Below are 11,741 nucleotides of genomic sequence, written 5' to 3'. Positions count from 1 at the left end.
TGAAGTTCCACCAAATTACACAGTATGGGTGCAGCCAATATTAAGGTGGGCTAAACCGGTTATAGAAACCTGGAAGTCTCAACCATAGTGGAAATTCCAACATTTACTATGTTTTTTTTCCCAGTTCAAGCATCAGCTCAGTGGGTGCTCTGTACCAGGCACTACACGAGGCCTGGAGTTCTCCCAAATACACAACTCTTATATCACGTGTGCAAAACACAAACAGGCGCACCAGAAGGAAAATGCCCACAGATAAGTTGGAATTACTGAAACTGAAAGCAGCCTACCAGCATATATTACTAGGAAAATCGATGCTGCTATAAATAAACTCATGGACATAGAAAGCAAACTGTGGTTAGCAGGCAGGAAAAGGGGGGTTAACAGATACACATTAATAAATATAAAATAAATGACAAGGACCTACTATATAGCACAGGGAACTATATTCAATTTCTTGTAATGAGTTGTACTAAAAACAATCTAAAACATATGTAGATACATATGCATATGTTTATAACTGAATCTCTGCTGTACATCTGAAACTGACATTCTAAATTGACTACACTTCAATAAAAAATAATTTTAAAAAATAAGTAAAAATAAAAGCAACGCCATTTAGAAAAAATAAAAGAATACTCTGATCCCCTTAGCTGTAGGTGCTGGAGAATTCTGGTTACAAACACCAAGTCCACTGGATCACTCCAGCACTGGCTGTCACTATTTCTGACCATCAGAGAGTCACTTGGCTTCAGTGAGTTTATTTTCTCTTCTGTGAAAGGCTTCAGTTGCAACTAACGATGTATCTCATCATTCACAAACCCAACAATTAATGAGGACTTCCCATGGGCCAGGCTCTGGAAATATGAAATTATAGGGTCCGAGATATATTCATGGCTAGAAGAAATTTATGCCATAAAGACATTAATTCTTCTTGCTTTGATAGACAGATTCAATACAATTCTGTTTAGATTTCCTACCAGATTTTTTATGGGTAACAAGATAATTTATGGTCAGGAACAGCCAAGAAACTTCTTTAGAACCAGCACTGGGAAGGTGTGGATAGGTCATTCATTTCCACTGGTCTTTCTGAAGTGATGAAAACGTTCTGGAATATTAATGGTTGCACCACTGTGAATATGCTAAAGCTGCTGAATTGTAGCATTTATGTGGGTGGACTTCATGGTGTGTGAACAATATCACAATAAAGATGTTAAATGAAAAAATATTTCTTGACAATTATTTTTCCCTCTATACAACTAGTCTGCCCCACAATTTAAGAAGAACAAAAAAACCAAAACAAACCAAATTTTGCCAGGAGCTCTTTAGGACTGCAATGTCCCTGAGTCTACAAAGCCTCTGGTGGTGCTGTTCCTGTTAACAAACCCTAGCTGGATTGGGCTAGTTAGGGACTGTAACTATTTTTTTAACATCGACGGTCACACGTTTCACCCTGGGAGAGGGAAGGATGGAGGATGTCACAGCCTCATGCCTTCAGCTGATTTTTAACTGAACCAAGCCTTGCTTTCAACACTGTAATCCCTCTCACTATAAAAACAGTGACATCATCAAGCACCGCCATCATAACACGTGAAAGGGTTCAAGGTACTTACCTGGGGCAGAAACACTGAGGGAGGAGACGGAAGCTCGCTCAGCACTGACGCTCCCTTTTCCCGACTCCACCAGGAGAAGCTGGGGTTTACAGCCGGAGGCACTCAGCCGGGGGAGCAGCGCAGACGCCACTGAGCTGGTCCCCAGGGGGCGGGAAAGGGAGAGGAGGGCAGCCCCGGGGTCGCGGGGCAGGGAAAGCGGGGGTGGGTACGCGGGCTGTAGCCCCGCTCGGAGGCCAGCCCCAGCCCCAGCCGCCCGCCCCCGTCCGGGTCCTCAGACCCCGCCCGCCCGGGACACAGCCCGCCCAGGGGCGGGGACGGGCCGGCGGCCGAGGAGAGGCAGCCCGGGAGGAGAGGACTCGCGGGTGGGAGAAGGGAAAGGGACGCCAGCCACGGACACAGGGGAGCCCGGCTGGGGCGAGAGGCGGCAGGTGCACACCTGACCCTGGACAGCTGTGGCCGGGGCGCCGGGGCAGGAGCAAATGTCCTACCGGGCGAAAGAGCTGAGCAGCCTTTGGGGCCGATCCCCGGCTCGGAGCTGGAGCTTCCAACCCTCATTCCAGCTGGCAAAGACTGCGCATGCGCAGGAGGGCCAGCGATCCTCTCCGAGTTCTGTGAGAGAAGGTGGGGAAGCAAGGGACGGAGAAGATGGGAGGAGGACGGGAGAAGGGGAAAAGTGGAGGAAGAGACATGGACAGGAGGAACAGAGAGAAGGCAGGGATCTGGAGGGTGGAGGACAGTAGCAGAGATGGAGAGAAATAGTTTTAACTCTGGGGGCATCCTGAAGGAGGCAACAGTCCTGCCTCTGCACACTTCTCTAACCCTTTAAGGCCCGCAGCTCATATTTTACCTCCCTGGTCCAGCCCTCCACCCAAGGCCTCTGCAGAACCCCTATGGGGATCACACCCGTTGCTCCCAAGTGGAGCTGGGTTTCTCTTGCTCTGGGAACCAAGCACCCGCAGGTGTTGTCGCTCAGAACTACCTTGGAAAGAGTACATATTCCCCTTTTACATGCTGGGACACAGGCAGGCAAGATGTCTGCCTTACCTCCACTGTCCCAGGTGTTGTGTTGGCGGGGAGCGGGAGGTACAAGGTCAGATCCCAAAAGGAGCATACTGCCTGAGTTTTGGTGCTTAGTCCCCATCCTTCCTGGGTAAACCACTCCCCACACTCGGGGAACCATCAAGGGCACACAGTATGTCCCTGGGTGTGGGATAGCTGCCCTCAATTCCAGTGCCCAGCTTGCTAGGAAGACAGGAGTGTTACTGAGTCCAAATTCATTCTCCTTAGTGCAGGACAGGCCAGTAAGTTGGGAGACCAGGTGTTGGGGCATGGAGTAGCAACTTTCTGTAGACCTAGATGGCAAACTAATGTCCTGGAAAACCATCTCCCCAAGTCAGAATTCAGGCTCCTTTCCTACGTGCTTGGTTGTTGCAATCTTCTTGGTGTAGGAATTCTTTGTTGTTAGAATCCTTTGTTCTTGCAGCTATCTGCCTGGGTCAGATCCCTGTAAACCTCAAACAAAACAAACGTTATTTTCTATTATGTAACTTGTTATCTTTATATGAATGGAAAAGTGTTAAATATCCTTAAAGGTCAGAGCATTCAAAATAGGCTCTCCTGTATATTTTAGGCTCTAGGCAACATTGTTTTACAAGCAAAATGAAGCCTAGGAGACAGAGCACAGGGTTACAGTCAAAGGAAAAGATCTAATATGGAGTCAGATTTGTTCTTTTCTATTACCAGGGCAGAAGACACGAGGTTTTAAATCCCTTTAAGTTAAAAATAAGTAATACTTTAAAGGAATTTACATACATAGGTCGGAATGTGCATAGCATATCTGCAAAACACACAAAGGATTGTAAACAGTGGCATCTCCAGGGAGGGCTGAAAGAAGAGAGGATGAGGGAAAACTTCTTTCACTTGTGTAATTTTGTGCTCTGTTTGAAATTTTTTAACCACATGCATGTATTTCTTTTTCAGTTAAAAAAAATGTGTAATGGAGCAAAGGAGTAGCAAGCTCAGCAAATACAGCAGCCATGGAATCACTGAGCCATCAATTTTGATTTTAGCCAGGAAGCATTTATTGACTCTCTCCTATGTGCCCAGTGCTGTTTTAAGACTTCTTTTATTTTTTTTTTATAAAATAATAAAGTGCTATTCCTCACCCCTGCCCATGGCTGGTGGAAAACCTACTGAGTTTTTATTGAGTTGTTTTCCAAGAAGTAGAGATCAGTTATAAACAGAACACATCTTCAGGGCAAAATAGGCGGAGTGGTTTTCCAGCAGGCTAGATAGCTATGAAGGGTTTTCAACAGAGGCACACAGAGGCTGAGAGAGAAAGCCTCCAGGACCCTACGAAAAGCTGCCCAAACTGCCTTCTCCATGGCACTACTGAAATAGGAAAGAAAAAATCTGACTCCATACTAGATCTGTTCCTTTGACTTTAACCCTGTGCCCTGTTTCCTAGGCTTAGTCTTGTTGGTTCTGCACCTTTTGTAAAACAATGTTGCCTAGAGCCTGAAATATACAGGAGAACCTGTTCTCAAGGCTCTGACTTTGAAGGATATTAACACTTTTCTATTCACATAAAGATAACAAGTTACAGAATAGAAAATAACATTTGTTTGTTGGAGGTTTACACGGATGTGACCCAGGTGAAGAGCTGCAAGAACAAAGGATTCTAACAACAAAGAATTCATACACCAAGTTTGCAACAACCAAGCATTCCCACTTCCCATTTTTAATAAAAGAAGAGCCTGAAATCTGACTTGGGGTGATGGTTCCTCAGGACATTATTCTACCATTTCTCAGCTGGCTTTCCAAATTAAAGTCGCTATTTCTTGCCCCAAATCCTGGTCTCCTGATTTATTGGCCTGTAATGCACGAGCAGAACAAGCCTGGACTCGGAAACACAGACATTGAAAGTACCCATTTGGTATATTAAATGACCTGCTTCTACTCATCTTCCTGACGTTTTATTCTCTTGAACACTCCTGCTATGTTTATGAAAAACCTGTCATGTGGACACATTTCCACCTCTAGCCACTACCCTTCCAGGTAAGAACTGATGCCAAGAAGGCAATGGAAGTTGCTAGAAGGTATTACCTGGACAAAATAGAGCAGAAGTGGGTTCTGGCTGATGTTCAGGAGCAGGCTGGAACACCTGACAAGATGTTATAAGTACGGATAGACAGCTGGGCACCAAAGGAGAAGCTTCTAAACTTCCATGAGGGACTTGTTGGATAGGAAGGAAAAGTCCCAGACTATAGCTAGGATCCCACCACGAGCTTCCTGGGTGAGTCTGGGCAAGTAATTTAAAATCTCTAGGCCCGTGCTGTCCAACATGGGAGCCACCAGCAACATGCAGGATTATGAAGTTATTCTGTAGCCAGACAGAATTATAAAAAGACATTTTATTGCAAAGGCCCAGCAGGTAAAATACTTAAAAACGTTATTGGTTATCTTGACCTAACGAGTTATTTTTGTATGTGTAGGTTTCTGTGGTTTGTAAGGCCTGTGACTAATGATTCCGTTATAGTGATGTATTTTGAAATTATAAGTTACTAGACACAGTATCCTTATATCACAGTTGAAAAAACTGATCCACATAAGCAAGGTGATCTGACTTATTAGTTATGAGCAGGGGCTCTTGGGCCAGCCTGCCTGAGTATAAATTCTCACTCTGCCTCCAGGGGGTTCTGTGTGAATCTTGGACAAATTATTGTTGTTTTTGTTGTCGTTGTTATTATTTGTGCCTCTTTTTCCTTACCTTTTAAGTAGCGAGGAATATGTGGACTCTATCTCCTACTGTGTTGGCAGGATTAAATGAGTAAACGTCTGTGCTGCCCACTTCCCTGGGTTTCAGCATTCTCCAGGCAATCAGTGCCAAACTCAGAGGCATTCTCCACTGTCTTCGTCAGTCTGGGAAGCTGTAACAAATTACCGCGTGTCGGGTGGCTTAAACAAACAGCATATTCCTTATGGTTTGGAGGCTGAGACTTTCAAGGTCAATGTATCCTTGAGAGGATTGCCAGCTCGAAGATGGCTGTCTTCCCAATATCTTTATATCCCAGAGAGCAGAGAGAAGCAAGCACTCTGGGGGCTTGTATAAGAACACTAATCCCATTCATGAGGGCTCTACTCTCATGACCTCATTTTATCCTACAAATCACCTCCCAAAGGCCCCGCCTCGCAATACCATCACCCTGGGAGATGGGGTTTCGACATACGGATATTGAGGGGATGCAAACATTCAGTCCACACATCGGCTAAGTCTCCCCAACATGCAGTCATCAAACCTGTAGCTAATTTCAAAGTAATATTTATATCTCTCTGCCCATTTCCATTCCTACATCCACTATCACTGAAGCCCTGTTACATTTTATTCCTTATTTTTCTTGTGGAGATTTAATTGATTCCTCTAACTCCAATGCTCCCCTCGCTCCAGTCTGCTTAACAGCCCTGCCAGGTAAGTCTTCCTTAAAACACCTTCCCATTTCACCTGGTTGTTTTTTAGGTGTAAATGTCAGAATCCTCTCCACACCCCATCCTATACCTTTAATCCGTTACACTACGGCTCACTATGTTATTTTCCTTTTACCAATGTAAGAAATTTCCATAAGCTTAAGAGCTTAAACCAGCACAGATTTATCAGCTTATGGCTGTGGAGGTCAGAGATCCAACACAGTTCTCACTGTGCTAAATTCAAGGTAGCAGCAGGTTTCCTTCCTTCTAGAGGGTCTAGAAGAGAATGTTTCCTTGTTGTTGTTTTTTTTTTTTTTTCAGTTTCCAGAGGTCACCCACCTTCCTTAGCTTGTGCCCAACGACTTCCTCCATTTTCATGGTCAGCAGCCTTTCTGAACATTGCTCTATGGCTACACCTCCCTCTGATTTTAAACTCAGCTGGGAAATGTCCTCCATTTTAAGGACCCCTGTGAATACATTCGGCCCACATGGACAATCCAGGCTACTCACCCTATTGTCTCATCTCAGGATCCCCTTGTCCCATCCAATTCAGGCATTATGGATGTGGCTGCGACACTCACCTGTGTAACATTTCCTCTCATGAGCATTTTATGGTTCAAGGCACTTATGAATGACTTTTTGTTTTTCTTCCTTAGCCTTTCTGCATTCAGTATGTCTGGTGGATTATATGAATCCTTTTTATTTGTTCCCCTGCACTAATCTTTAATAATGTATCATGGGTTTAAAACGCTAACTGATAGACAATTTAGAAGACAGAAATCTTCTAAGATTTTTGTCCTAAAATATCTGTCATGCATTTTGCCATGTACAGTAACATGTCACAGGTGGCTACTCTGTGGCCGGGGAGGGACATGATTCTGCCATCACACTCCCCTCATTTTCAATGTGCTGATGTGCTGATCACCTATCCAAGGCTCTATGCTCCCCGCTTCACTCACTTCCTCCTCCTTTCCATTGACTACCCTGTTCCCATCACTTCCTTCATTCAGCACATCAGGATTTCATGACCACATTCTTCTCTAAATGGAAAGGGTATCTTGAATCTAATGTCTGACAACTCTTCTTACTGTATATGCACACACTGACCTTCACATAACCCCGTCCGGCTCTTTATTTTCCTAGAATCTCCCAGAGGAATCAGTTCCATGATGATGGTGATGATGATGATGATACTGACAATGATGACAGGGACCTCTCAAGGATTCTGATAAAGAGGGAATCAATAAAGGGAGGGAATCATTGCAAAATTGCCCCAGAGACAGGCTTAAATGTAAATAACTGCTATAGTGTTTAATGAAATTGACTAATATATAACTATTTTTAAAACTTTATATCACTGAATTTAAAATTTTAACGGGAATTCTCATTCACCAGTAACCAAGATTCAACTCTAGGACCAAAGTCTAAGGATTTTGATCTTCTAAGAAATTGTCCACTAGCCTTTTAAACACGTGATCCTTTTAAAAACTTAGTGCTGGGCTGAAAATAAGCAGGATTCATATAATCTCACCAGACACAGTGAATGTGGAAAGACTAAGGAAGAAAAACAAAAAGCCATTCATAACGTCTTGAACTTCACGTTGCTCACAGGAGAAAATGTTAGCCAAGGTGAGTGTCACATCAACATGACGCCTGAGTGGGATGGGGAAGCTGATCTTCCTCATCAGACATTTATGCTGATTTGTTAGATGACAACACAGTTTCCTCATTGGATTTGCTTCTAACAAGTATGGAAGAATTTACGTTCTACCAAAAGCAGTCTAAACATTTTCCCCTGCTGTCAGGTCTCTGGACTGAATGTCCCCACAAGAAGGACATGAATATGCTTCATAGGGAATTCTTCCTGAGAAGCAACAGGATTTTCGAGGGCAGAACTTCAGGCCCCCCATGGAGGGCTGGAGGAGGGCTAGAGGGGGCACTGGAAAAACAGCAGGAGTGAGTTCAGATACTACCGCTCAGGTCGCCAAAGACAGCATTGCTATCTCTGAGGATATGACATTCTCCCAAAAGTTCCATGAGTGAAGGTACCTGTGAACACTAAGCAGGTTGTTAAGAAACAGCAGCACATAATTTGCGTCACAACTCAATTACAGTATGTTTTGATATTTGGAAAATAATTAGCCCATTGTCCTTTGAAACTGCAGCAGTAGCAATAGAAATAAAAAAGGCTGAGCCGTCTTGGAGACAACAATCAATAAACAATTCTAAATCTGCAGGATTCCTTGACGATATGCAAGCAATGAGCTAGATGTGTCTTGCAGATAGCTCTTACTGCAGGGCGCTGTCCTGCAAAGCATAGAACTAGTTTTCTCAGCAGACAGAGGGAACCAAGTCAAGATTCCAAATCTTCAGAGATTTACTATATGGCAGGAAAGATCACAAGTACATCCAGCCAAATATGAATAAATGTAATCAAATATTATCAAATGTGATTGGAGCACAGATGAAACAGAAATTCCTTTCACCTGGGATCTAGAGAGACTTCTTCAAAAAATGTGGCTTTGGAGATGGCCAAAGACATGGGTGGAATTTTGGCAGAACAGGATGTAAGGAATTTTAAAACTGATTCTAAATTTCATATAAAAATTCAAAGGATCCCAAATATCCAAAACAATTTTGAACAAGAAAAACAAAGTTGGAAGACTTGCACTATCTGATTTTCAGCTTTTTTTTTTTTTTAAACTACAGTAATCAGAAAGTATGGTGTTGGTGTAAAACAGGAAAATAGAATAATGGAGCAGAATAGAATGTTCAGAACTAAACCAACACTTATATAGACAATTGATTCTCAAAAAGGATGCAGTGGAGAAAGGATCTTTTCAACAAGTGGTGCTGGAAGAATTAGAGAGTGATATGCAAAAAAAAAATGAACTTTGATCCACACCTCACAAAATATACAAAAATTAACTCACAATGGATCATAGATCTTAATAGGAAATCTAAAACTACAAAACAGCTAGGAGAAAAAGCATAGGCTTAATCTTTATAACCTTGGGTTTGGCAAATATTTCTTTGCTATGACACCAAAAGTATAATCTATTTTAAAAAGAAACTGATAGAGTGAACTTTATCAAAATGAAGACTCTTAAAATTTGTTCTAAACACTGCTAAGCAAATGAAAAGACAAGCCATAGACAGAAGCTATTTGCAGATCATATATCTGATAAAGGTCTCTCTTTGTATCTGATCCAGAATAAAGAGGTCTCAAAACTCAATAATAATGCAAACACCTGAATGAATGAATGAGACCAGAAAACACACTTCAGTAAAGATATCCAGATGGATAATAAGCATATGAAAAGATGCTGATTAAAGATGCCATTAGTCATTAGAGAAATGCTTTCAAAAACCACAGTGAGATACTAGTACACATACATACAAGAATGAATACGATTAGAAAGACCGACCTTACAAAGTGCTGGTAAGGAAGTAGAGCAAGCAGAGCTGATACACACCACAAGGAATTTACAATAGTACAACCATTTTGAAACAGTCTTTTACAGTTTCTTTAAAAAAGGTAAATACCTATCTACCATATAACCCAGATATTCCTCATCTGGTGCTTTAGAAAAGAAAAGCATATATCCTTATAAAGACTTGTAACCAAATATTCACTGCAATTTTATTTATAATAGCTCAAGTTGTAAATAACCCATGCATCCATCAAGAAGTAAATGGAGAAACAAATGATGGTCTATCCAAACACTGCTCACAACAAACTATTCAGTAAAAACTCAGCACAAAACAATACTCTGCTATAAGACAAAAAAGCTATTAATACAGCAACACAGATGACTCTCAAAATAATTACACTGAATGAAAGAAGTCAGACAACATAGAGTAGATACTGCATGAATCCATTCATACAACGATGTTGAAAATGCAGACCAATATGTTGTGATGGAAAGCAGATCAATGGTTTCCAGGGGAAGAGATTGGGAGGGAGGGAGGGACAACAAATGGCAGGAGAGAAGCTTTGTGGGTGATGGGTATGTTCACTCTCTTGAATGTGGTCATGGTTTCTTGGGGATATACTTATGTCAAAACTTATTAGCTGTACACTTTATACGTGTGAAAATTACTTTGCCAAGTATACCTCAAAGCTGTTTTAAGAAAAAAGGCACTTCAGTCCTGATCCACTTCAGCGCCTGATTGGAGTGACATGATCAGTCCCTCACCCTGTTTGCCTAACAGGAAGGTAGAAAACCTCTCACGGAAAATAACATATGGATTTTTCATTTGCAATGTCTGCCTTGTAATAAAGAATTTCAAGACATGCAACATGTCAAGACTATATAACGGATAATATGAGAATAAGAAACATTAGACAAAGGATGCAAACCCCCAGGTGATGTAGGCATCAGAGTTACCAATAAAGGCTATGAAATACTTTTAATATATTCAAGAAAATAAGGAAATTATGGGAGAATAGATAACAGGGTAAAGACTTTCACCAGAGAAATATACTGGAATGTATTTTTAAGAGAAATCAAACAGATACTCTAGAACTGAAGCTTTCAGCTCTGGAAACAGGTAAACAGAGCTAATTAGGATCCCTTTTAAGTAAAACTTTCAGTAATACCGGGTAAAATACAACAACAAATGTAACACAGAGCTAACTATGGAAAGAGAAGTTCCCAGGTGACAATACAAAGAGGACACTTAAAGCCCAGAGTGGTAATCTTGTGAGCTGATGCCACCACACCCTGGAGGGAAGGGGTTTTAATCTGCACATAGAGATACAATGTCCATTTAGGAAAAACGGTCCATACCAGATGTAGAAGACTCTTCCTTTATATCTATATAGGCAGATACAGAGATGTAAAGTGGCAGCAGAGGTCACAGTGACACAGGGCCCTGGGCCAAGGAGTGTGAACACCTCTGCAAGCTGGGAAAGGTAGGAGGACGAATCCCTCCCTAGAGCCTCGGTGTGGAACATAGCCTTGGCCACACGTTGGTTTTAGCCCACTGACAATGACTTTGCACTTCTGCACAATAGAACAGTGAGACGATGAATGTGTATTGCTTTAAGCCACTGAGTCTGTGGTCCTTTGTTACAACAGCAAAAGGAAAGAAACTCAGGAACCAACATGAACATGAACCCCAAGCTGCCTGCTGTGCTGGCAGGAAGTTCTTTGTCTCTGATCCTGAGGGAGACTCCTGTCTTCTGGCAGCATCCACAAACTACCTCATGCTAACTTGACAGCTTGCAGATGGTTAAATCTTAACCCTGCACAGTTCTTGATATTTAGTTAATAAAAATGATGGTGTCATCATGGGTATTTTTCCATCTTTTAAATACCCTTCAGTCTTCTAATAAAGCTACCTCTAATTGAGAGACAGTGTAAATAGTTTTCAATCTTCATAATAAATAACTGTGGTTTTATTTGGTTATTTAAATTATGAATAATAATATTCACATTAGTAAAAGTTATTAAAATCAACATTGTTTAATGAAAATATCATTTCTTTTTGCATGAACATGTATTAACTACAATAAATGTTCCATGCTTTGTTCTACGATTTACTGTAAGAGCCTTAAAGAATAATATTTTCCTCAAAAGATATTATGGCAAAGGGATTTCTTTTGGTGGAACAGTTCCTACATCAAATCTGGTGCATGGCTCAGGCCACTGGGAACCTAGA

This window comes from Camelus dromedarius, unplaced genomic scaffold (genome assembly GCF_036321535.1).
Source record: "Camelus dromedarius isolate mCamDro1 unplaced genomic scaffold, mCamDro1.pat HAP1_SCAFFOLD_176, whole genome shotgun sequence".
Classification (NCBI taxonomy): domain Eukaryota; kingdom Metazoa; phylum Chordata; class Mammalia; order Artiodactyla; family Camelidae; genus Camelus; species Camelus dromedarius.
Note: the sequence above shows the minus strand (reverse complement) of the source record.